Source organism: Bos javanicus, chromosome 21 (genome assembly GCF_032452875.1).
Source record: "Bos javanicus breed banteng chromosome 21, ARS-OSU_banteng_1.0, whole genome shotgun sequence".
Classification (NCBI taxonomy): Eukaryota; Metazoa; Chordata; class Mammalia; order Artiodactyla; family Bovidae; genus Bos; species Bos javanicus.
The window spans coordinates 31,961,575-31,987,039 of record NC_083888.1 but is presented as its reverse complement, the minus strand read 5'-3'; the positions used below and the strand labels follow the sequence as shown (position 1 = coordinate 31,987,039).

General features: G+C 35.6%; 1 protein-coding gene across 18 annotated transcripts in view; it reads left to right on the top strand.

Annotated features, from left to right (window-relative positions):
- Positions 1-25,465, top strand: part of PEAK1 (pseudopodium enriched atypical kinase 1) — a 313,439-nt gene that overhangs the window by 143,215 nt on the left and 144,759 nt on the right. For 10 of the 18 annotated variants that reach the window (XM_061394739.1, XM_061394743.1, XM_061394742.1 and 7 more), the window contains one exon: positions 12,687-12,849. The exons of 1 other annotated variant lie outside the window; for it this stretch is intronic. The gene's annotated coding sequence lies outside the window, so the exon portion shown is untranslated. Of the gene's footprint in view, positions 1-303; positions 392-3,946; positions 4,031-7,124; positions 7,211-12,686; positions 12,850-25,465 lie in introns of all 18 variants that reach the window. 7 more of the 18 variants (XM_061394741.1, XM_061394752.1, XM_061394745.1 and 4 more) reach the window with 5 other exon arrangements.

The window sequence follows — 25,465 nt, the reverse complement described above, 5'->3', positions numbered from 1 at the left end:
TCCCCATCTCTTTGCTGTGAACTGATGGGAATGGATGCCATGATCTTCGTTTGTTGAATGTTGAGTTTTAAGCCAGGTTTTTCACTCTCCTCTCACTTTCTTCAAGAGGCTCTTTAGTTCCTCTTCGCTTTCTCCCATGAGTGGTGTCATCTGCATATCTGAGGTTATTGAAACTTCTCCTGGCAAAATAAAAAAGTGTCATTTGTAAACATTCTTAATTGGACTGTTAACAGTTAAGTCATCTTCACCAAAGTAATATTTACATTTTCTTAATAAGCTTTCCATTTTAGCTTTCCATTCCAGTTTGTAAAGGTAATTGTCTAAACTGTGGTGAAGACAGTTTAAATTCACAAAACAGTGAACGGCATCACATGATAGAAGGGATTTTGAGGTAAGAGTCTGATCTGTGTCCTTCCTGCTCCCAAATTTCCTACTGACTTGTGTTATCTACCAGTCTCTTAGTCTACTTTTGGACTCGTTCTGTGAGATGAGAGGGTTGAATTAATTGTTCCTTAAGTCTCTTACAACTATGAAATTATCCCAAGAGTAAATAGATTTTTTAATGTGATTCATATGTAAATATCAGTGCATTTTTAGAGATGAGACGTCTTTAGAGATCATCGAACTGAATCCTTCCATATGATAGATACAGAAACTGAGAACCTTACGTTTGTATGACACTTTAAACATCCAAAACTTTCACCTAGCTTAATCTCATACAAGCTTCACCACAATCTTGTATCATTATTGTACAAAAGAGCAATTGAATTGGTCTACGGTCACGTAGCTGACAGAGAAGGCAATGGCACCCCACTCCAGTACTCTTGCCTGGAAAATCCCATGGACGGAGGAGCCTGGTAGGCCGCAGTCCATGGTGTAGCTAAGAGTCGGACACGACTGAATGACTGACTTCACTTTCACTTTTCACTTTCATGCATTGGAGAAGGAAATGGCAACCCACTCCAGTGTTCTTGCCTGGAGAAACCCAGGGATGGGGGAGCCTGGTGGGCTGCCGTCTATGGGGTCGCACAGAGTCGGACACGACTGAAGCGACTTAGCAGTGGCAGCAGCAGCATGGCAGAACGAACACAACATTGTAAAGCAATTATCCTCCAATTAAAAATAAATGTAAAAAATAGTAAAAAATGTCATATTGATGGAATTATATGATATACAACCTTTGAGACTGGCTATTTTCACTTAGCATGACGCCCTTGAGATACACCCAATTATACTGTGTTCATTCGTTTTTATTGCTGATTTAGTATTTCATAGTATTGATGTACCACAATTTGTTTAACCATCCATTGTAGGACATTTTAGTTGCTTCCAGTTTGAGTCTGTTGCTAATTAAGGTAATTATTGATATGTTAGGACCTAAATCTGACATTTAAGTTTTTGTATTCTGTTTGTTTCTTCTTTTCCGTTTTTCTTTTCTTTTTCCTGTTTTTGTGTGCATTACTTGAATACTTTTTAGAATGCCATGTTGACCCACTGTAGTGTTTTGTATAACTTTTTCATCATTGCTCTAGCCATTACATTGCATAATTATAACACACCACAGTCTCCTGTACCATGCTACAACTGGCACTGCTGCATTTTAGTACTGCAAGCAAAGCGTAGAATCCTTGCCTGCCCTCGGTCCCTTTATTCTCCCTCATTTAATTGACTTAATATTTTCATATATAAGTTGTATTATTTATAGGTATATATTATATGCACATGTACATAATTTTATATCTACTTGTTTTAAATATTTTCTTTAATACATTGTGAGCCATATCAGACAGTATTATAATCTTTGCCTAAGCAATCAGACATAATTTGGAAGACAAGAGAAGAAGAACTATTATTCGTAGTATAACTAGTATCCATAGTTTTATTCTTTTGGCCTTCTTCCTGATGTTTCAAGATGTCATCTTTTTCATTTCCTTTCAATTTAGAGAACTTTCTTTATCCATTCTTTTAGGGCAAGTCAGCTAGCAATGAATTCTCTTAGCTTTCCTTTACCTAAGAATATCTTGATTTTTCTCTTCATTCCTCAATGATATTTTTCTGGAGGAAAAATTCTGGGTTGACAGTTCTTTTTCTTTCAGCCCTTAAAAAAGATTGTGCCAGTTCCTTTTGGCCTCTATGGCTTCTTATGAGAAATCCACTGATAGTCAAATTGGTTTTTCCTGTAGGTGAAAGTTCTTTTCTGTCTTGCTGCTTTCAAGATTTTTTTTATTGTGTTTAGTTTTCAGAAGTTTGACTATGGTATGTCTTGGTGTGGATTTCTCTGAGTTTACTCTGTTTGAAGTTTGTTCAGCTTCTTGAATCTATAGGTTTATGTCTTTTGCCAATTGGGGGAAAATTTTTCAACCATATTTTTTCAGCCCTGCTCTTTTTCTCCTCACTTCCAAGACTGTGATGACTTGAATATTTGAACTTTTGGTATAATTTCATGGTTCCCTGAAGCTCTGTTCATTTGCATTCAGTCTATGTCTTTTATGTTATTTAGGATGGGTAACTTCTATTGTTTTATCTTTTTAAAAAATTTATTTATTTTAATTGGAGGCTAATTCCAATTGTTTTATTTTTTAGTTACTGATTTTTTTTTCTTCTATCCTCTCCATTCTCTGGTTTAGCCCATCTATTGAATTTTTAATTTCAATTATTATAATTTCAGTTCTGTAATTTTCTTTGTATCTTCTATTTTTAATAATAATTTTATTCTTTGTATTTCTTTGCTAAAATACCTTCTGTTTCTTAGACTTTCTATTTTTTATTTATTTCCAGTATGTTAGTCTCACTGAGTGGTTTTCAGTTAAAACCTGGACATTTATGTCATGAGACTTTACATTTTATTTCAGTTGAGCAGGCCTCTTTTGATACTACACTGACAGGATATTGCCAGCTAGAAATGTAAGTGCAGGGTACCACTTATCCTCCACTGACATTTGGGAGAAGACTGCTGTTATGTTTTAGTGGGAGTGGAAGTTCCAGCTTCCCACTAGGTCTCTAATGATGCTAACCCTGCTGGGTAGATATCTAAGAGGACATTGTTGGGTTTTATGGTAAGTTTTGTTCAACTTTGAAAGAAGGTGTCAAGCTTTTTTAAAGTGATGGTAAAATTTTACATACCTGCAAGTAATGTCTGAACATTTCAGATATTTAAAATTAATTTTATCCTATAGAACTTTCTGAAATAATGAAAACGTTTTATATCAGCACTGTCCAGTACTGTAACCACTAGCCACATGTGGTTGTTGAGCAGGTAAAATATGGCTAGTACATTTCAGGAAGTTAATTTTTTTAAATTTTATTCAGTTTATCAATGGAAATTTAAATGACTACATGTGCCTATTGTATTAGAGGGTACATGAATGCAGCTCTACATCTTCACCAGTATTTAGGCATCACAGCGCTATATCCTTACCAGTATATCAGAATTTCTAAATTTAGCCATTTAATGAGTGTGAACTGGTATCTTGTGGTTTTTTATCATTTAATGTAATTACTAGCCACTTAGTATTTCTAATGATGTTTTTAAAACAGCAGAAGGTTTAAATTTTGATAGAGTATGGTTTATAAGGTGAAGTAAAGTATGGTTTACTATTTCCATATTTCTTTTTTTATATGGTTCATGCTTTTGAATTTTTACCTATCCTAAAGTAGTAAAAAAAAATTTCCCTGTTTTCTTCTTGAAGCTTTGTAGTTTTACATTCTACTCTTAGGTTTATGATGTATTTTCATTTAGTCTTTTTACATATACAAAATCTTGTCACATAGAAGAAAAATTCATTTTTATTCCATATGAATATCCAGTTGTTTCAGCAACATTTGTTGAAATTTTTTCTTCCTGCATTGAGTTACCATGGCACTTTAAAAAATTAATTGACCAAGTATTTTATAGTCTGTTTTTGGATTTTCTGTTCAGTTCCAGTTTTCTATGTGTTATCATTAGGCTTTTACCAAACTGTGTGGATTGTTGCAATGTACGAAACTATATACCAAACTATGTGGATGTTAACTCCAGAAATCAGATATTGTAAGTGTTCCTACTTTGTTCTTCATTTTTGGTTTTCATTTCTTATTTAATTCCACTGTGATAAGAGAATGTACTATGTATAGTTTGTTTTTTCTTTTTATTAATTTGTTAAGACTTACTCCTGGTTCAGCAGGTGGGCTCTCCTGGTAAATGTTTCATGGGCAGTATAAAAGGTTTTATTTTGTTGCTGTTGATTGGAATGTTCTGTGAACACCAGTTCAGTTGAGAGTGCTGCTCAGGTCTTTGCTGGACTCTCAGTGTACCTGTTCCTTTCAGGTGCTGAGGGAGGAGTACTGATGTCTCAAACTGTCTGGGTGCTTGTTTGTTTTGCCCTCAGGTCTATAAGTTTCTGTTCTGGTATTATGTACATGCTGCTGCTGCTGCATTTAGAATTATGCCATCTTCCAAGTGAAGTGATCCCTTGATCATTATGAAATATCTCTCATTATCTCTGATGCTGTTTTTATTTTGTCTTCCATCTTCTCTGATATAAATGTGGCTATTTCTTAAGATTTTTGGTTTGCATGGTATATTTTCTATCCTATTATTTTTAAACTATTTCCTTATTTTAGTGTGAGACTCTCAGTGTATATTTGGTCTTGCTTGTTTCATGTCTTTTTATTGGAGAATTTAGATAATTTACATTTAATGTATTTATTAATGTGGTTGGGTTTAAATCTACCATCTTTCCATTTGTTTTCTAATAGCCATTTTTTAAATTAATTATACTTTTGGAATCCATTTAATTTTCTCTATTGTTTTATTCCTTTATTTTTTCTTCTCTTTATTTTCTTATTTTAGTAGTTGCTCTAGGATTTATAATATGCCTGTTATTCCATTCTACTATCAAATAACGTTATACCACTTTTTAAAAACAATGTAATACATTTAAGAGAGTATTCTTCCTTTGTCTCACAGTCATCTTTTACTCTCTGAACTTCATTTTGGATAGATTATATTACTCTTCAAGTTCACTGATTTTTTTTTTTTCTCTGCCGTGAGTGCTTATTTTATCCAGTGAAATATATATATATATATATATATATATATATATATATATATAAAACCAGTCCATCCTAAAGGAAATCAGTCCTGGGTGTTCATTGGAAGGACTGATGCTAAAGCTGAAACTCCAATACTTTGGCCACCTCATGCGAAGAGCTGACTCATTTGAAAAGACCCAGATGCTGGGAGGGATTGGGGGCAGGAGGAGAAGGGGACGACAGAGGATGAGATGGCTGGATGGCATCACCGACTTGATGGACGTGAGTTTGGGTGAACTCTGGGAGTTGGTGATGGACAGGGAGGCATGGTGTGCTGCGATTCATGGGGTCACAAAGAGTCAGACACAACTGAGCAACTGAACTGAACTGAACTGATATATATATATATAAACTCTAGAAGTTCTCGTTAGGTATTTTTTAAAATACTTTAAAAATATTTTTAAAATACTTCTCTCTTCACTATGTTCTTATTTTCATTTATATGGTGCATACTCATAATGCCCTTTAAAAGTGTCTTTACCTGTTAATTCTGTCATGTCTGTCATTTCTGATCTGTTGTGTTGACAGGTACTTTTCTGGTTATGGGCAACATTCTCTTACTTCTTTGTGTGTCCAATAATTTCTAATTGAATGTCATATATTTGTGAATTTTACATGTTGAGTTTTTTATTTTTGCGGTATTCCTTTAAAGTGCATTAGATTTTTTCCTAGTAGGCATTTTAAATTGCTTATTCATTTGATCTTCCTAGGCTTCCAAGCTTCTTTCAGGAGTAACTTTTATTCTAGAACTACTTTCCCCCCTGTTTCTGTGTGTGGGCCTTCTGGGGTCATTTTAAATAGTCTGGCATATTCAGTGAGGTTCATCCCCTTTTGCTGGAGGGGAACATGTTGAAATTTTGGCCCTGTGTCAGCTCTGAGAATTTTTTGTTTTAGAACTCCCTGGTAGCTTTTTTTCCTTAGAAGTTCTTCTTGGCTGGTCTCAAGAAATTTTACCCTTCTCACGTACAGGTTTTTATACAGCTAAATATTCAAGGGAACCCTCATTTAAATGACTGGAACTCTTTCCCTGCTCTCTGGAACTCTACTCCAGAAATTCTAGCTTCCTTGACCTCCTGGTACTGTTTTCTCTGTCTCCTCAAGTCAATAAGATTGCCAGGGTCTATTTTGGTTCTTTCTGCTGTACTGGAGTTGCTTCCTGGCTGAGAGCCTTGGATGATGGTAGGGCTTGCCTTCTTTACTTCCCTTTTCTCAGGGACCGTAGTCCCACACTGACTGTGTCTGAAAATAGTCCCCTCCTGTACTTTATACGGTGTTCTAGTTTTTTTCAGTGGGAGGATTATTCTGGACTGTACCTACTCAAGGCCTCAAAAGCAGAAGTTGAATCATTTTAGAATTAGTTTTAATGCTAAAACAGTTTATAAAATTCTGAAACTCTCAAACAATTATTTTTTATATAACAACATTTTATTCACTTCTCAGTATTATTATAAATGATATTGTATCAACTGTTGAAACTGTTAATTATTTTTCAATTCATAGATTCCACTGCACACTTTAAATCAGAAGCTGACCCAAAGAAAATGATTTTTCATGCCTAATAAATTTCATAAATCAGGAAAGTGGATTTTTGGGTATACAAAAATTCTCTCATTATTATGGCATAGTCATTTTAAATATAAGTTTATTACTTAATATTTCACTAGAAACATGAAAGACTATTATATTGGGAGATAAGGACTAAAATGAACCATTTGATTTAGTATTTTAAAATGTAAATCCTATCATTTTAGAGCATAATCGTGTATTTTATATCAGGAACTGGCAAATGTTATCTGGGAAAGGCCAGATAGTATGTTTTAGACTTTGTGGGCCATACAGTCCTTGTTGCAACAATTCAGCTCTCCCTTTGCAGTACAAAAGCAGCCAGAGATGATACATTTTTAAATGTGCTGGTTGTGTTCTGATAAAACTTTATCTATAGAAAATAAAATTTGAATTTCATGCAATTTTTACACCTCTAAATATTTTTATTCTTTTGATCTTTTTTCCCAGCTATTTTAAAATGTAAAAACTACATTCTTGCCTTGCAGGTCATGCATAAACAGGTGGCTGGTCAGACTTGGCCCCTGACTCATAGTTTGACAGTCGCTATGATATACGATTAGAAAGCTCCCAGGTAAGCTGCAGGATACCTGTTGGACTGTTATATTTTAATTCTTAGTAATACTTTTATTTAAACATTCTCTACTGTTAAAGAGCAAAGTAAATAAGATGGCACAGTACTGACCCTGTAAGGCTTTGATAGATTTTTTAATGGCGAAGATTATACCAGTGGTTCCTTAGTTAATGGAGAATTTGGGCTAATGCCTAAGTTACCATACTCTCAAACTGGCACCTTTTCTCTTTTAAATTATGCAAGATTAAATTCTCAAGAGTCTTCTCCAACACCACAGTTCAAAAGCATCAATTCTTCGGCACTCAGCTTTCTTTACAGTCCAACTCTCACATCCATACATGACTACCGCAAAAACCATAGCCTTGACTAGATGGACCTTTGTTGGCAAAGTGATGTCTCTGCTTTTTAATATGCTATCTAGGTTGGGCATAACTTTTCTTCCAAGGAGTAAGCATCTTTTTATTTCATGGCTGCAATCACCATCTAAAGTGATTTTGGAGCCCAGAAAAGTAAAGTCTGCCACTGTTTCCACTGTTTCTCCATCTATTTGCCATGAAGTGATGGGACCAGATGCCATGATCTTTGTTTTCTGAATGTTGAGCTTTAAGTCAACTTTTTCACTCTCCTCTTTCACTTTCATTGAGAGGCTCTTTAGTTCTTCTTCACTTTCTGCCATAAGGGTGGTGTCATCTGCATGTCTGAGGTTATTGATATTTCTCCCAGCAATCTTGATTCCAGCTTGTGCTTCATCCTGCGCAACATTTCTCATGATGTACTCTGCATATAAGTTAAATAAGCAGGGTGACACTATACAGCCTTGACATACTCCTTTTCCTATTTGGAACCAGTCTGTTGTTCCATGTCCAGTTCTGTTGCTTCCTGACCTGCATATAGATTTCTCAGGAGGCAGGTCAGGTGACCTGGTATTCCCATCTCTTTCAGAATTTTCCACAGTTTATTGTGATCCACACAGTCAAAGGCTTTGGCATAGTCAATAAAGCAGAAATAGATGTTTTTTCTGGAACTCTCTTGCTTTTTCGATGATCCAGTGGATATTTGCAATTTGATCTCTGGTTCCTCTGCCTTTTCTAAAACCAGGTTGAATATCTGGAAGTTCACAGTTCATATTGTTGAAGCCTGGCTTGGAGAATTTTGAACATAACTTTGCTAGCGTGTGTGATGAGTGCAGTTGTGTGGTAGTTTGAGCATTCTTTGGCATTGTCTTTCTTTGGGATTAGAATGAAAACACCTTTTCCAGTCCTGTGGCCACTGCTGAGTTTTCCAAATTTGCTGGCATATTGAGTGCAGCACTTTCACAGCATCATCTTTCAGGATTTGAAATAGCTCAACTGGAATTCCATCCCCTCCACTAGCTTTGTTCGTAGTGATGCTTCCTAAGGCCCGCTTGACTACACATTCCAGGATGTCTGGCCCTAGGTGAGTGATCACACCATCATGATTATCTTGGTCTTGAAGATCTGTTTTGTATAGTTCTTCTGTGTATTCTTGCCACCTCTTCTTAATATCTTCTGCTTCTGTTAGGTCCATACCATTTCTGTCTTTTATTGACTCCATCTTTGCATGAAATGTTCCCTTGGTGTCTCTAATTTTCTTGAAGAGATCTCTAGTCTTTCCCATTCTATTGTTTTCCTCTATTTCTTTGCATTGATCACTGAGGAAGGCTTTCTTATTTCTCCTTGCTATTCTTTGGAACTCTGCATTCAAATGGGTATATCTTTCCTTTTCTCCTTTGCTTTTGGCTTCTCTTCTTTTCACAGCTATTTGTAAGGCCTCCTCAGACAGCCAGTTTGCTCTTTTGCATTTCTTTTTCTTGGGGATGGTCTTGCTCTCTGTCTCCTGTACAGTGTCATGAACCTCCATCCATAGTTGGAGGCATAGAAACAGGCACTCTGTTTCTCAGATCTAATTCCTTAAATCTATTTCTCATTTCCACTGTATAATCATTAGGGATTTGATTTAGGTCATACCTGAATGGTCTAGTCATTTTCCCTCCTCAGATCTAGGGATTTTTCTTCTTACTTCCTAGTTTTGAGAATATACTTTTCCCTTCATTACCTTTGCTTCTGTATTGTCTTCCACATATCCCTGTTAGCGAGTTAGAATGCAAAATACATTTTAAAGCATAATCTCTTTTTTCCACCTAATGTAGCTTAGCATGCTGGTCCAGTCGCCTCTTAGACTACTCAGAGTTTTTCTAATATGTACAGCAGTATTGATACATGCAGTGTATGATTTTTTTCAATTTTATATATACAATTATCCCTTGAATGATTGAAAGCAAAAGTAACAGTCGCTCAGTTGTGTCTGACTCTTTGCGACGCTATGGACTGTACCCTGTCAGGCTTCTCTGTCCATGGGATTCTCCAGGCAAGAATACCAGAGTGGGTAGCCATTTCCTTCTCCAGGGGATCTTTGCGATCGAGGGATCAAACATGGGTCTCCTGCATTGCACACAGATTCTTTACTGTCTGAGCCACCAGGGAATCCTGTGAATGATTAAGAGTATTTTCCTTCATTAGTGTTTATAATTGAAGTTGTTCTTTAGCAATGTGCAAACCCAGTGCTGTCAAAGTTCTAGAAGAGAATTTAGGTATATGCTGCTGTTGCCTCAGTGAGTGCATAGTAACATAGCTCTATATACATTCAGGGAATACTTTTCATGTCTACATGTCTTCATGAAGTTTTCCCAACACTCTGGTACATCATCCAGGGGAGGGGAAAGCAGGCAATTCATTTCATTTTCCATGCAAAGAGAGAATAATCTTTTTACTCAATTATAAAATAAGGATTGGTTCTGAAAGAAGCTTTGAAGTAATAGAAAATTGTCTTCCAAAGAGAATTCATGTAGTTAGTTAAAAAAAAAATAGGTTAAGAATTTTTAGTAATTGTTATTTTATTGTTGTTGTTACATAGGAGTCAATAGTTTTAAAATATGGCCAATTTTCACATGTGTTTTGAGGGATATGGTACTTAAGAGGTTTTTCTCAAAAATTCCTATTTCATTATTTTGATAATTTAGAAACTTTTTCCCATGAGCATCATAAGCTTATTCCTGTCTTACAACATGTATGTCTTCCTATGTCTGGAAAATTCGCCTCCTAAATTTTTCCACATCTGGCTCATTTCAACCTGAGGATCATGTCTCCTGAGGGCCTTCCTTTATACACTGTCTCAAACAGCACCTCCACCTTCCCAGCCTCTAACATCCAGTTTTATTTTCTTCGATGTATTTATCACCATCTGAAATTAGTTTGTTCATTTACTGACTTGTCTCTTTCTGTATTAAAATGTTGGCTCTCTGAGAGGAGAGATCTTGCCTTCTCTATTGTCTGTCTATCTCTACTACTTAGAACATTTCCTTTCATATAGTAGGCCTTAAGTATAATCTATGTGGTTGGAAGGATGAATAAATGAAAGGATGCCTAAGGTGTGATTTGTAGGAATATCTGATAGGGTAATGTGTATAGTGAATCACCAAGAAGGAATACGAGTAACTTTACCCAAATTTATTTCACTATATAGAACTACTTTTTCTTTAAGCATTTAGCTGTATCAGACTTCCACAGAAGACATTTTGGAAATGTGACTGATGTACTGATATATTAATTTTTTTCTTTTTATATTATAATAATATCGAAGTTATATGCAAATTGTAAGAATGATACAGATAATTTTTCCTGAATCACTTGAGAGTAAGTTGCTGATGTTATACTGCATCACCACTGAATACTCTAGAGTACATTTCCTACAAAGACATTCTGCCACATGATCAGGATAAAATAATCACAATCAGGAATTCAATTGGTTGTTTGGTTACTACCATCTAACCTACAACCTACAATTGGTTGATTGGTTACTACTATCTAACGTACAACCCTATTCAACTCATACCAGTTGTTCTGGAATTCAGTGGTGAACATCCCTAGAAAGGAGAGAGGCACAGAGTAGGCACCCTCAAAATTAGCATGTCTTTCCTTTCAAATCTTTGGCTGATTACTTAAGTTCACATGTGGAGGAGACTCCATAGGGCCTAGTGGAAGGTTATAGCAGACATGAGAAGTTTTTGAGGGGATATTTCAAATTTGAAGTTTGAGTTCTACCAAACACATCAGAATAAAGCATTCAGAAAAAGACTATTTCAAGGAATGCAGGGTAGATTATAAAAGGATAATAGATCACTGCATTAGGAAAGAGTAAGGCGATGTAGGTTCTCATTTCAGTTTTGTCACTAACCAACACTTACCCATGGGAAATCACTTAACTTCTCTCTCACAAAGTACTTTTCTAGGTTATCACTATTTGTATGTCTGTAAGTTCAATTTCTTTTCATATTCAAATTTCAAAATAAAATAGGCATTGATTGCATTTTTCCTCTTTAAAAACTCATAGTGGAAAAAAGAATAACTGATTTTGCCACTGTTTTTGTAATACTGGGCTTCGAGCAAACTCTGGTAAATAGTGAAAGAGGAGGCTGGCATCTTGCAGTTCATGGGGTTGTGGAGAGTCGGACATGACTTTAGTGATATATGTATATTTCTTGGTAATTTTTTTGTAATTTCTTGGTAATATTTCTCCTACATGACACTCATCATTGTTATACACCACTTGAAGTGATAGATATAAACACTGTAAGAATATTGGATATTGTTTTCATCATGAATAACCCAGTTAGAGTTAGATATTGTTTGATGTTGCACAAAAGTGTCCTTTTTAAAAATGTGCCTTTGTTGTATTAAAATCTCTTGAAAGGTTCAATTCTACAGTATGTAAGCTCAATCTGGAATCATTTAAAAGTTTTCACATTATCTTTTTCTTTCTTAACTCTTCTAGTTATTTTCCTTGTATTTAGTGTTATAGAAAAAGCAAATGAGGAGTTGGGCCTGTTTAAACATACATGTAATTAGTGCTCAAGAGTCAGAAATAGATAGGAATTTATTATTTTAATCTTAAGTGATATTTTGTATGCCAAATTATAAGTATATTTTATACTTAAACCTAAAGTAAAACTGCAAAGTGGCTATAGAAATTTTTGTAATTGGAGATAAATACTTTCATATTTGAGAGAGGCTGTATCAAAATTGGATATTGTTACTTAGAATTGAATTTTTATGAAGGTGAAGTAGATTTTATGTTTCATATTCTTTTATTTGTAGCCAAAAATAGAAATATATGAAGACAATCAAATGAAGTCTTAGAAAGCTTCAAATGCATCAGTACTAGTTTGATTCATATAAGTTGCTTCATTCTTGGGTATGTCATGGATAGTTCTTGAGTGTGTAAGATTCTATCCATGTCACTTCCTAAGTAAGGAAGTTACTTCTTAAACAAATAAGTCCAATTTTAACTATTGAGTAAGGGTAAAATTAAGAATATCCTAAATGAAAGAAAATGTCCAATATATTTAAAACTAGTTTACTTCTCCAGTTTAGCTCTATTTTGTGCTGTTCTCTTGCAGTAAACACCACTATCTTCAGAAAATAAGGAATGAGAAGCAAGGAAGAAAGGACATTCATTCATCTTGGAAGGACCCAAAGCACTTTGAGATATAAAGGAATGTAATTATAGCTGCTAAAACCACCTTTGTCACCGAAATGGATGAAGTACTTCAAATTTAAATGGTAACCAGAATTCTCATGTTTCCACCAAGAACTTTAGATCACTTGAAAGGATTTTTTTTTAACTTTAAATATTTACCTTAATAAATAGCAAAGTGCAGATAGCTGATAATTTTATAACTTATTTAGCATAGTTAGGATTTTATTTTCTCTTTTAATGCTTGGCTCTGATATTAGCCAAAAGAATTGTTGTTTTTTCCCCCAGGTTATCAACTTCTTAACATAGAAACAGATAAGCCTATTTGACTAAGAATATGGCATAGTATTAGTATACTTACAGGTCTGTCCTTTGCCAAATATTTTTTCCTTTCATAAAAGCAACTCGGGCAACATAAATGGTAGTATTCTATCACATGTGAAAGTGTTTTATAATCTTATTTTCTGAACTTTATTTCATAATGTTTTTTTTAGTTTCCTTATGTGACATCTGGTCTCTTGATCTTTTTCCTTTCATATCTGACATCTTATTTTAATTTAATCTTTATTTTATCCTCTCCCCCTACTTCTCAGGAATTTAGGGTTATAAAAGACACCAGGTTTTAAGTATTCTGTCATTTAAAAAAAAGACACAAGGATCCAAAATGGAAAAGGAGAGAGAAGTTTGAAAAAATTATAGAATTATTTCTTATTGTGAAATCACAGTGATTGTTACATTTTAAGTAGAGTGGAAAGCAATTATAGAAGGACTTAAAATTCTTTGTCAGTCTTCTCAAATCTCCTTGATCTTAGGCCAAAATTGTTTCAACACATGTTTTGTAAAAACTCAAATGTTTGCAACTTTAATGGCATCCTAGTGAACAATTAGAACTTTTATTCATTGGAAAAGTCTATTAATTTGGTTTTGAGGGATAACCATTTATTTACTTGAGTCATTGTGTCTTGGTAGTGAATGAATGCAGTTGAGTAAAACTAGGTCCTTACTTTGAAATCAGAACATGTGAAAAATCAAATACAGTCCTAATCAATGACTAATCCTAATGATTCTAAGGAATGTAGGACCTATTATTTCAGGAAAATGATTTATATTGGTAAGTGTAACCCAGGATAAGTAGTATGTAAGGAATGTTCCCTGTACTAACATTAACCTGGATAGGAAATACCTTAACATTAATTTTTTTCTTTTTAATTATCCAATTATTGGTTAAACTTCTACTTATGGCATAGTTAGGAATTTCCATATGCTTGTCACTATCTCCCAGCATTTAGCATTTTAAAATATTGAACAAATTCTTTCTAGTCCTCAACTATTAAAAAATTATACAAAGTTGAAGAAAGTAACTTTTGAAACATAGCAAAACTTAAGTGCTGAATATCCAGTTATGCAAAAAAATAGTACATACAAAGTCACTGGGGAATTCCCTGGAGGTCCAGTGCTTAGGACTCAGCACTTTCACTGCCCTGAGCCTGGGTTCTATCCCTGGTCAAGGACCCAAGATCCCGCAAGCCACGTGGTACAGCTAAAAGAAAAAAGAATGTCAGCAAACTTCCATGTCTTCTCCACTAATGATCTAAGTTTTCTTTATCCATTTGATTGTATCTGATTCTATAACCTCGTATAACCACAGCTTCATTAATGAACCCAAAACAAACAATATTGTCAAAATTTTTATTGTGATACATTTACCACTCCTTACCAAACATTTATTTCCATTTAAATTCATCCCTCAGTGATTTGGAGGGCTTCCCTGGTGGCTCAGATGGTCATGAATCTGCCTATAATCCAGGAGACCCGAGCTCGATCCCTGGGTGGAGAAGATTCACTGGAGAAGGAAATGGCAACCCATTCCAGTATTCATGCCTGGAGTATTCCATGGACAGACGAGCCTGCTGGGGTACAGTCCATGGGATCGCAAAGAGTTGGATACGACTGAGCGACTAACACTCCCTTTCACAGTGATTTTTGGTAACCATGGATAGGATCATTGAAATCCACAGGGAGTGGCTTTTTCTAATCATTAATTTCTACTTTTTTCACTACCAAATTTGTTTTTTAGGGTCATAATATTAACAAGGATCAAATTAAATTAGAACTTGACCTCTCTAGTGATAATGAACTCGCTCAGTCGTGTCCAACTTTTTGCAACCCCATGAACAGTAGCCAACCAAGCTCCTCTGTCCATGGGATTTTCCAGGCAAGAATACTGGAGTACGTTGCCATTTCCTTCTCCAGGGGATCTTCCTGACCCAGGGATCAAACCCAGGCCTTCCGCATTGTAGGCAGACGCTTTACCGTCTGAGCCACCAGGGAAGGCAAAATAAAAATATTGACTTTATTTTCCCATCAAGTCCAATTCAGAAGTTATGTAATTCACATATATGAGACTACCTGAATTACATATTACTTATTTTTTCAGGTCCCATCTAAGCTGAGTGCCTCCAGAATCCCAAATCTATTGTGGCTTTTGATGAGGGAATGGAATCAGGCTTCTGACTGTGCAGCTGACAGAATTTCTAAATTAGAAATTCACATTTCTAACTGTACAAACTATCATGGCCACCCTGAATAGGCTAAAATTTAAAAGATAATGTTCTAGCTATGTTAAAGTTGAATCGAACACCCAGTTTTATCTAAGTTCATTAGCTTAAAATTATGATTCTTGGGAATAGAGTATATTCTTGCAGATGGTAAGACCACTGCAAATAATGTATCTATAAAGGATCTTAAACTCATAAAGCTTAATAGGCTCCATTTAGGAAAACTGTCCTTATGGAGGGAAGCCTAGCTATAATTTGCCCAGACAAATAGGAATTTAACATAATAGTAATTAATGCGTACTGAGTGATTACTATATGCGAAGCATTGGGATTAGTGTTTAATATGCATTATCTGAGGCTTCACCACTCTATTTGACATAGGTCATATTATTAAATATCTCCATCTTACATTTGAGGAAACACATTCTCAGGGAAGTTATTTAAATTGCCCTGCATCAAGTTGCTAGTTCAACGTAGAGTCAGCTCCATAACCTAAACTCTTAACCAGGAGTTTAACCAGGAGTTTATTCTAGTTTATAAACATTCAATACTTCAAAACTTCAACTTGTTAAAATTTTTATTTACCCAGTGGCAGATAAGGAGAGGTCTTATTATTAGCAGCATTCTCATTTCAGTTTTGTGAAATTATGTTCCCTTAATATACTATTTTTCTTTTGCAACATCAGTTTTATTCTGTCAGTGATTTCTCATTGTTCTGATTATGTTCTTAAAGTAGTAGTTATTATTTAATAGAAAAGATACTTGAAGATGATATCATTAGACCCACATTTATCTGAGATAGAGACAGAGGACAGAGAAGGGAAAAATAGCTGAGGAAAAAATGCAAAACTGGCCTGTTTACTCAGCTGTCCTCCCTTAAAGTCTTATGTGCCTTTCTCTTTATCCTAAGAAAATTCTTCATTTTTTTCAGTCTCAGTAACTGATACTGTTACTAAAAACAAAAATAGTAGTGAATTTGGAGACCAGTTCATCTTGAATTTTTATTTTATATTGGAGCATAGTTTATTAACAGTATAATTTCAGGTGTACAGCAAAGTGATTCAGTTACACATATACATGTATCTGTTCTTTTTCAGGTTATTTTCCCATTTATGTTATTACAGAATATTGATCAGAGTTTCCTGTGCTATAGTACATCTTTGTTGGTTATCTATTTCAATATAGTAGTGGCATACATTTTCTGTTAAATTCATATATCAGATCAGTCGCTCAGTCGTGTCCGACTCTTTGCAACCCCATGACAGCACGCCAGGTGTCCCTGTCCATCACCAACTCCGGGAGTTCACTCAGACTCACATCCATGGAGTCAGTGATGCCATCCAGCCATCTCATCCTCTGTCATCCCCTTCTCCTCCTGCCCCCAATCCCTCCCAGCATCAGAGTCTTTTCTAATGAGTCAACTCTTTGCATGAGATAGCCAAAGTATTGGAGTTTCAGCTTCAGCATCAGTCCTTCCAATGAACACCCAGGACTGATCTCCTTTAGAATGGATTGGTTGGATCTCCTTGCAGTCCAAGGGACTCTCAAGAGTTTACTCCAACACCACACAGTTCAAAAACATCAATTCTTCGGTGCTCACAGTCCAACTCTCACATCCATACATGACCACAGGAAAAACCATAGCCTTGACTAGACAGATCTTTGTGGCAAAGTAATGTCTCTGCTTTTTAATATGCTGTCTAGGTTGGTCATAACTTTCCTTCCAAGGAGTAAGCATCTTTTAATTTCATGGCTGCAATCACCATCTAAAGTGATTTTGGAGCCCAAAAAATTAAAATCTGACACTGTTTCCACTGTTTCCCCATCTATTTCCCATGAAGTGATGGGACCAGATGCCATGGTCTTCGTTTTCTGAATGTTGAGCTTTAAGCCAACTTTTTCACTCTCCTCTTTCACTTTCATCAAGAGGCTTTTGAGTTCCTCTTCACTTTCTGCCATCAGGGTGGTGTCATCTGCATATCTGAGGTTATTGAAATTTCTTCCAGCAATCTTGATTCCAGCTTGTGCTTCTTCCAGCCCAGCGTTTCTCATGATGTACTCTGCGTAGAAGTTAAATAAGCAGGGTGACACTATACAGCCTTGACGTACTCCTTTTCCTATTTGGAACCAGTCTGTTGTTCCATGTCCAGTTCTAACTGTTGCTTCCTGACCAGCATATAGGTTTCTCAAGAGGCAGGTCAGGTGGTCTGGTATGCCCATCTCTTTCAGAATTTTCCACAGTTTATTGTGATCCACACAGGCAATGGCTTTGGCATAGTCAATAAAGCATAAATCAGTTCTCTGTAAATTGATGTATAGGCTTAAGTCAACTCCTAAAATCCTGGCAAAAATTTTTAAATTTATGTGGAGTGGAAAGGCAAAGAAATTTGAACAGCTAAAATGACTTTGAAAAAGAAGGAAGATGGAAGGAACCACTCTACCCGATTGCAAAATTTATATGGCCACAGTACTCAGGACTGGTATTAGCAGTAGGATAGACATATAAATCAGTAACAGAATAGATAACCCAGAAATAGCCCTACACAAGTATAGCCGGCTGATTTTGTTTTTTTTAACGAAAGTATAAAGGTAATTCAATGGAGAATGGACTATCTTTTTATCAAATAATGCAAGAGCAACATGGCACTAGTGGTAAAGAATCCTCCTGTCTTATACAGGAGACAAAAGAGAGGCGGGTTCATCCCTGGGTCAGAAAGATCTCCTTTAGTAGGAAATGGCACCCCACTCCAGTATTCTTGCCTGGAAAATTCCATAGGCAGAGGAGCCTTGTGGGCTACAGTCCATGGGGCTGCAAAGAGTTGGACATGACTGAGCAACTGAGCACAATTGAAAATTCATAGAAAAGAAAAAAAAGCCTAATTCTCACCTAAATTCTCAGCCTAAATTCTCACCTTATACAAAAATTAACTTAAAGTGAATCATAGATTTAAATGTAAAACTAGAAAACTTTTTAGAAGTTTTATGTAGGAGAAAATCTGTTTTTGTTTTTTTGTTTTTAATTGGGGGGAAATTGCTTTTCAATGTTGTGTTGGTTTCTGCCATACAACACAAATCAGCTATAATTATGCATATATCACCTCCCTCTTGAGTTTATCCCTCTCCTCCTCCATCCCATCCCTCTAGGTCATCACAGAGCACCAGGATGGGCTCCCTGTGAGAAAATCTTTAGGATCTGGAGGTTAGTGAAGAATAGTTAGGACAGCAAAGCACAACCATAAAAGAAAGAAAAATGGATAAGTCAGACTTGATCAAAATTTAAAACTCTTGCTCTGTAGAAGACCTCGTTAAAAGGATGAGAAGACAAAAGTCATATGTAGAATACTTAAGGACCCGCAAAACTCAACAGTTAAAACAATCAATTCAAAAATGGGCAAAAGACATGAAAACTTCACCAAAGAGGATATAGTCTTAATAGCATTGGCAGAGAAGCGCATTGAAGATATTCAATATCACTTGCTATTAGGGAAATGAAAATTAATGCCATGATGAGTTATCACTGTATACCTGTTAGAATAGCCAAGATAAAAAATAATAACAATGCTTAATACTGATGAGGATACAAAGAAACTAGATCTTTCATATTATTACTAGTAGGAATATAAAACAGAACAGACACTGGAAAATAATTCGATAGTTTATTTTAAAAAATGTACACTTACCACATGACCTAGCAATCCCACTGTTGGGGATTACACCCAGTAAAGTGAGAACTTAGGTTCACACAAAAACATGTACCTTATTGTTCATACCAGCTTTATTTGTAATAGCCATGGATTGTACCAGCCAACATGTCTACAATATGTAAATGGCTAAACAAACTGTGGTACATCCATACTATGGAGTACAATAATAGCAATAAAAAGGAATGATCTACTGATATATATCACAGCTTGGATGGATCTCAAGGACATAAGGCCACATGATGTGTGTGTGATTCCATTTATATGACATTCTTAAAATGACACAATCATGATGATGGAGAACAGACATTTGTTGCCATGGATTTGGGAAGGTTGGGTGTGACTATAAAGAGGTAGCACCAAGGGATATCTTTGCAGTGATGGAATAGTTTGTATCTTAATTGTGATGATAGCTAGAGTAATCCACATGTGTCATGGAATGACATTGAATATACATACATTGTACCCATGTCAGTTTCCTGGTCTTGATATTGTTTTATATTTATATAAGATGTGACTACTGGGGCAAACTTTCAAGGGTAAATGGGGCTTCTCTGTACAATCTTTGCAACTTCCGATAACTCTTTTGTTTCAAAATAAAAAGTTAAAAAAATAACCCTATTTTAATTAATATGTATGGTCCAGAAAATTCAGTCCTGTAAAATGCAACATTATGCTGCTGCTGCTGCTGCTGCTGCTGCTGCAGCTAAGTCACTTCAGTCATGTCCGACTCTTTGCGACCCCATAGATGTTATGCTACTTGTGGATTAATGAAATGACTAGGGTGAGCTACACTAGAACCTGGTTAGAAGCTCTGAGGGTGCGGCTTTGAGCTCCAGATCTACCCCCATCCCCCAACCTCCCCATCCCATCTGGTGGCAGTTGTCTGCTTTGGTTTTAATATTGCCAAGGGCATTTCTAGGTCTTATGGCTGGCTGGTGGACTCCCAGGACAATCCCATTGATTCAAAGAATCTCCCAGTTAACAACTGTTTCATGAGCCACATCTAGGCAGATTGATCCAAGAAAGTACTAGGGGTGCTGAGATCTACCCTCCTGCTTCCTTGGGTTCCTGGGAGGGATTGCTGGCTATTTTTTACCAAGTTCTCTCTCCCCTGCATTGTGTCGTGCTATCATCCCTCTTCCACCCTAGGAACTGTAAACAGCCTTATTTGAGAACAAGGGTTGAATCAACTGTTACAGCCAAGTGCATATTATCCAAACATGTGTATGATAAAATGTTCCCCTTTTTGTAACAGTTTTCAGTCCAAGGTTTAGTGTATCTTATGTTTCTGAGATTTTGTTTATGAAGAATATTTCATGTCCTTTGTAAAAAGCTGTTGATCCAAGGTTCCAATAATTTGAGGAAAAGTAAAAGAAGAACCAGAAAAGTTATGTTATCCTTGCTTTCTAAACTAAAGGGCATAAAATTCGAAGTGATCCTGCGGATTCTTTTGGAAAGAATATTAAGCGATCAGCTGGGTTATACCTCTACCTTATAGTGGGACGAACAACATATCTGACTGATGGAGTAATTTCATGCCATTTTACATACTGACTTCATTCATTCATTTCATTACATATTTACTTGGGGAAAATAATATTTGCAATAGATAAAAAATTTTAATTTACTTTGTGCTAACATTAAGTTTAAGTGATTTGTGTATATTATCTCTTTCTTGGCTGTAAATATATCACTATGGAGGGTACCTGGGATACAAAGAAGAGCAGATGCAGGTGCCGGCATCTGTCTCTCTAACAGAGCAGACAAACATGTAAGTAGCAGTGTTCAGAGATTAATGGGAATATGAGGACAGAGCTGTGACAGTGCTTTTTCTGTTTGGGAAGGGTGAGGAAAGACTTCACAAAGCACAAATGAATCCTACTGCTGAATGTTACTGGTTAACAGGATTTTACTGCCAAGGAACAAGCTAGAGGAAAAGAGTATTCCTGTTTTAGGCAAAAGGAATAACATGTACAGAGATATACTTACCTCCTTTACAGGAAAAAAGGACATAGACTTTTAAAGTTGAAGAGTTTATCCAAGTTATTTTATTTTGACATCCTTACTTGATATAAAATTAAATGGAAGCTCTTGAAGGCAAATCTATTTATCCAGTATTTCTCAGAAATTACAGTATCACTTGAAATATTCTTTCAAACTATGTAGTTCAAAATGCATTTTGATCAGATATTACTCTATTCCACAAAAGAAGGTTCTTCCTTGTGTTTTCTTTGTTTAGAAATCTGCTTTACTTTCAAGCTAAAATGTAGCTAGGTATTATTTCTATTTCTCTTAAAATCTTTTATTATTAAAAATTCTAAGAATTCAGAAAAATTCAGAATAATATTAAAAACATTGTTATCTTACCACCAAGAATTAATTGAATGCCAACATTTTCCCATTTTTTTTAAAGAAATAAAACAATTTAGGAACAATTGAAATCCTCTTTGTATCTTTCTCCAATCTTATTCTTGTCATCCTTTTCTGGAGAAAATGCTGTGAGGTTGGTGAATATATATTCCTATGTATGTACCCATAAACAACAAGAAATGTAAATAATGATATACTAGATGTACTTTTTCCATCTTTCATGATGTGTGATATTCATTTAAATGCATTTTTTCATATGAACTCAAAATAAAACATAGCACAGGTGAGGTGGCAACATACTATAGTCAATAGTAGAGATTTCTCATGCCTCTCCTGCCTTCCAAGATGCCCTACACTCTGTCTATGGAGTGTGTTTCTTTAGATAAACCTTCTTTCACTTAAAAAAAAAAATAGTGGGGATTTGCTGTTGTGTTGTGACTTTGTCCTCCTGTGTTCTCTTCTTGATACCTAAAATACCACTGTTTTCTAGTTAATTCTGCATCGTGTTTTGGGAGAATGTAATTCTTTCATTCTTTAGGTTTTCAAATGTAGTTTTAAAGACTTTTGTTGGGAAAAAGTTATTTCTGTGGGCTTATATCTCTCACATTAGCTCTTTTAATTCTTTACTACTGAGATCATTGTAGCAGAAATACTCTGTAGTAGAGTCAGATGATCAAGAAATGACTATACCATGTGGTAGAAAGTCTCCCTTCACACATGTTTTGCTGGCAAGACAACAATACTGGGTAGTAAGAAGTCAGTCATGATGTGTGGGAAGAGTTAGCCTCTGAAAATGCCATGACAAGACTATCCAGAAAGAGGATGTTTATCTGAACTTCTAAAAGAGCTTAGAAGTCCTTTCACCAAGGACCTTGCCATGGCATAAGGGATAGAGGAAGGGATAGAAATCTTATTGTGAAAGAAAGGATTGCTGTGGGTATTGAGAACACATTCTTTACCCTTTGATTCTTTGTACCAAATGTAATTAGCAGTAAATGTTTTAAGTTAATGACAATCAGCTAGAATACCACTAAACATATGTGGCAGTTGAAGAGCATGATAAATACAAAGCATCTCCTTGTTTCTGTTACTCACCTTCTCATAAGGGTGAGAAACTAGAAATCTGCACAAATGCTTGTACTAGGCAAGCCAGTTAGTCCTAACCTCACTGGTGTTTTAATTCTGAATTAACGGTCCCCAAGCAGTAGCAACAGAATAATGGGGCGGGGGGTGGGGGGTGGGGTGGGGTGGGGGTGGGGGGGGATTAGTTTTTATCATTCCAGCTTGTACATTTTGAAGATTAACAATTCTGGCACATGGTCACAGGAGAGCTTATCTAAAAATACCAAATTGTAGGAATGAAAGGAAACACTCATTCCCTAAGAAACTCATTCTTCTTGGAGTCAGGCCCAGCTTTTGTTTCCTTCTGTTGGTTTAACATATATAGAAAGGAAAACATGAAACATTCTGGTACTTTAGAACTCTCTGATGTTAAATAATGAGCCATTGTATAACCAGTGCTAGAGTACAGGTGAGTTTCACATGGGGAATGTTTAAAAGGAAACAAGATGCAGATGTTGTGTGTGTGTGTGTGTGTGTGTGTGTGTATGATCAATTGATTTTTTACAAGGTTAAGAAGTAGTCCAATGAAGAAAGATTAATCTTTCCAACAAATGATACTGGAACAGTACAAACAAAGACAAAAAAACCCCAAAAGCCCTTGCCTCATAACTAAACATAGGCCTTGAAGATAAATGAAAGAGAGGAGATGGTAAGAGATTCACTGTATAGAAATGAAGTAATAAAACTCCCATGAGAATAGAAATATCTAAATGGTAGAAGGAATAATTGGAAGACAGTTTAATCTTTTGAGTGAGAAGCATTACGTATTGTAGGAAATGTGTATATGTTATAGCTAAATATTCATTTAACCCACTAGCTTATTAAGCATGCTACTATTCACAGAGCAATCTAACTGTGTTAGATTGGAGGGGTATTATAAAGACCCTTTGAGGGACTCATATATAAACAATAACAGAACATGATAAGTGCTATCATAGTGGTGCCAGGGAAGCTCAGAGGAAGGGACTGGGTAATATGTATTCTCATCCTGAATGGGCTTCCTTTGCTAACCCACTGAGCGCTGAGTACACTGAAGAATGTTAGTTGATCCACTGTCCTTCTGAGCACTTTGGGAAATTGTTCATTTGATAGCTAAAATCCAATAAGGGATCTCTTCCATCTGGTGCAATTTGAATCATGATAATTACCTCAGGCTGAAAGAATAGACAAAGTGAAGGAATCTGACGTGGTTTCCCTTTATTCTTCCTTTGAACTGTCATCACTTTTAAGTGGGTAGTCTTTCTCTTGCCTCTAGTTCTGTACAATGTCTATCACCCAAGGAAAGCAGCAAAGGAATTTTTTAAAGACTGCCAAAACTCTATAGAAATGAAAGAATGCCTTTTTTTTTTTTTTAACGTAAAGAAGTCTCTGTGATACTCTATGCACAGACAAAAGGGAAGTTGAAGTTGCATGTGATCACTTTGGCCAGCCTTTTGTGGATTTTCTAATGCACATTCTCATCTCTCTTTGAAGATTGCAACTTGTACTCACACTTTCCTGAAAGCAAGTACTACTTTTATTCTCCCCTAGTCTCTGTCACATAACAAGAGCGTTGGTGGAAATTGCTTTTCCATAAAAAGAACTGTGCCACCTACTCTTCAAATGCCACTGATTAAGAAAATCATTGATTGATTTTCCCTAGGGAATAAATTAGGCTATCCCCTGAGAGTGGAAAAAATAAATAATGGGATATAAAGAATGAAGTTTGCTGTGTGTTATGGGGAAAATGTTTATGCAGTTGCCATGGAAATACCATGTAGGCATTTAGACCAGAAGCTTATGATATCTCTGTATTTGCCAAATATAAATCAGATATGAGTTGCATTCATTCTTTTTCTTGGCTCACATTTAGTCTGACATGTGTGGTTATGTAAAATATGCTCCTGCTTTAGCATATTTGCTTAATATTTGCAGGAAACGTATAATACAAGGGGCTGCCATGTTTTAAGATCGTATAATTAAGGCATAGAAATAAAACTAAGGGAAGCAATTCTCAGCAAATGATTCCTAAAAACAAACAGTAGCAATCAGAGTGCTTGAGGCTGGATTTTCCTGTGACATTCATAATTAACAGAGCTAATTAATTTTTTCTTAATGAAACATTCACAATATTGGACCTGATTAGTGCTAGCTAATTGTTTGTGAGTAATGTCAGATGCCAAAAATGCACAACTTGAGACTTTATTCTTATTTTAATGTATGTGATTTCATTTCACAAGTGGAATAAAACACAACAGCCAGTGTTTCTGAATTATTACACTTTTCTGTCACACAACATCAGTTAGCCTTCAATTTCATGCCTTATAAGGGAGGCATGATAGAAATCTAGAGAGGGCATATATGTATTTTGAAGATACAGAGAATTTGATACAAGTTTTCAGTGCTTGAACTTTTTTTTTAACTAATTCCAAAGATAATACAGACAATGCAAACTGTACCAGAAGCCACTGCCTCTTATGAGGCACACAAAGCAGAACAATAGGAAAACCTAAAAATGATTAGAATATGCTTCATTCATGGAAAATGGGGTGTTACCCAATTAATTCTAATAACTCATCTTTTTATGTCAATTTTGCTACCCATTTCATAGCCCATAAGTAGATTTCCTCTAAGATATCATGTGCTTTGTAAGCAGATAGCCTAGAGGCCTAATGTCTTATTAAAACAGTAATTGCTTATATGGTCCAATAAATATAGTAGTAGTACTTTAATGAAGCCAAATAGTTGCACAGATGGAGCAATAGGAAAGGGCTAATCAGGCAAAGTTTTTCAGAGGAAGTAAGTTTTGAGTCAAAATTTAAAGATCTTTCTGAGGGCATTTTAGCAATATATATCAACAATTTTTTAAATATGTATATATACACCTGTAAAATTTAAGGAGAAAAGATGTTTGCAAAGATTTAATTAGAAGTATATTAGTCTCTCTCTCTCTCTGTGTATATATATGT